This window comes from Penaeus japonicus, unplaced genomic scaffold, assembly GCF_977035675.1.
Source record: "Penaeus japonicus unplaced genomic scaffold, GWHDUDI00000001_assembly GWHDUDI00000001, whole genome shotgun sequence".
Taxonomy (NCBI): domain Eukaryota; kingdom Metazoa; phylum Arthropoda; class Malacostraca; order Decapoda; family Penaeidae; genus Penaeus; species Penaeus japonicus.
The window spans coordinates 20,436,139-20,438,638 of NW_028234403.1; the positions used below are offsets into that span (position 1 = coordinate 20,436,139).

Sequence of the window (2,500 nt, forward strand, 5' to 3'; positions counted from 1 at the left end):
TAATTATATGAAAAAATCATAGCAGATTCAGATGCTAAATCTATAACAAACTTTTTTTTGCGGAAGGTCCTTGGTCGCGTGTTAGTTGATGTGAAATTGTGTGTTTGCATTGCAACGGTAACTCGTCAACTTACGATTTATAAATAGCTGTGAAAGCGTAGGCTGAACAGAGCGTGCGGCAATGTGTGATATTATTCCTATGGGTAGATTACTTAACAAAAACAATCATTGAATGATAACAAGGTTTAACATACAAAACATAGGCTAAAATAATAATGATTCAATATCAACTAACATGTGATTAAGGATTTATTATGAAAAAAAAAAAAAACAGAGAAAAAGAGGCTATGAATGACAATTGAGAAAATAATAGCATAGGAAACAAACTATGTATTTGGGTATTTACAGGGTAAACTAGAACATAAGCCGATAATAGCAAATGTAACATTATATCAATGATAACAACAATGATTATGAAGAATAACGAAGAAAATAACAAAGTGGACTAAATGGACAAAGTAACAGAAAAAAAAGCTAATGCGACAGAAAGTGAGAGCGAGATCATACATCATGAGCAAGGGCAGGCAGACAGACAGACAGAAAGAAAGAGTGACTGACAGCAAATAGACAGAGAGAGAGAGAGAGAGAGAGAGAGAGAGAGAGAGAGAGAGAGAGAGAGAGAGAGAGAGAGAGAGAGAGAGAGAGAGAGAGAGAGAGAGAGAAGGAGAGAGAGAGGAGAAGTGGAAGGCAAAAATGAGAGAAATAAGAAAAATATAGACGGGGAAGAAATGAAGAGTACAGAGGAAGGAGAGGCATAGGGAAGGAGAAATAAATGAAGAACAACAAGCAAAAGTAGAGGAGGAGAAATAATGACGTAAAAAAGAAAAGGGGGAAAAATGGAGAACGGAAAAAGATTAAGAGAAGAATAAGATGAGGAAACGGAAGAGGAGGAAGGAGATGGAAGAAAGGTGAAGAGAGAAAGAAAAAGAAAAATACTAGAAATTGGAATAAGAAAATGACAATAGTAAGATAAATATTACAAGAAGAACATCAAGAACAAAGAAGAAGAGAAAAAAAAGAAGGAGAAGAAAAGGAACGAGGAAGTAAGATAAAGATTACAAGAATATAAACAATAAAGAAGAAGAAAAAGAAGCAGAAGAAGAAGAAGGAGACGATAATGAAGGGAGTTTGAAAGAAAAGACTACAAGAAGAAGGAGGAAGACAGATAAAAAGAAAGAAAAAGGAGAAGATGGTGTAGCGCCGCGAGAGATACGAGAGGAAGGGAAAGGGTTCAACACACCCCAGTGGCTCGGGTTTTCGAAGTTCCATCAACTATTCAGCCTCATCCTCGAAGAATGAATTTCACGTCTTAAGCTCTCCTCTCTTTCTCCCTTTCGCCAAATTCTTCGTCGAGATTTTGGCGTTGGTCTTCTGGTATTCTGATTTTATTTCAAAAGCCTCCTCGCCTGTAATTTCATTTTGACTTCTTTTTTTTTTTTTTTATCTAATGTGTTTCGGGGGTTGACTATTTATGTTACCTGGGATTTTGGGTTGTTATCTTTTAATTGTATTATCATTGTCATTTTCATCATTCCTATTATCAATATGATTATAATAGATATAGTAACGATAATCATTAATATAATTTTCATTATCAATATTACTATTATTATTATTACTATTATTATCATTATTATTATCATTATTATTATTACTATTATTATCATTATTATTATCATTATTATTATTACTATTATTATCATTATTATTATTATTATCATCATTACAGTTATTATCATTAGCGTTTTTTCTTATTTCTGAAATCCTTATCATTGTCATTATAACTATCATCATCATTATTCTTGTTGTCAATACTATCATTATGATCATCATACTCATCATTATCATTACTATCATCATTATTACCATTCCCATGATGACCATTATCACTATCATTACTATGGTCATTACTATCGTCATCATCATTCTTCATATAATCATCATTATGCTCTGATGATAGTCGTCCGTATCATCAAATCATCATCATGATAATCATTCATTAAACAGCATCGTTACCACAACTCCCCTGGCCAGTTGCTTCCGGTAACCACGAAATGACCGAATGATTCTATTTTGTAAATATATTCGAACATTTTGAAAATGGTGAAAAAAGAATAAACTAAGAGTCGAAAAAATGAGTCATTAGTGGAAACAGACGTCCCTAGGCGGTCATCTGTTGGTCAGCGTTCACCTATTCTAACCTCGAAAAGATCTGCTAATGAAGAGATGGCGTAATATGGATATTTATAAAACTTTTTTTTTTTTTTCTTTCTTTCTTTCTTTTAGTGAAAGAGCCATTTTTATTCTCTTGTTTCTTTTTTTCTTGTCTTCTATCGTTCAGTTGTATATCATTATTTCCTTTCTCATCTAAAATTATCCAAAAGCAAGATTATCTAGAAATATAAATTAGAGATAAGAACACATATATACACATACTGCA

General features: G+C 32.5%; 1 protein-coding gene across 1 annotated transcript in view; it reads left to right on the top strand.

Moving 5' to 3' along the window:
- Positions 1 to 2,500, top strand: part of LOC122251989 (uncharacterized) — a 289,662-nt gene that overhangs the window by 81,357 nt on the left and 205,805 nt on the right. The window lies entirely within an intron of this gene.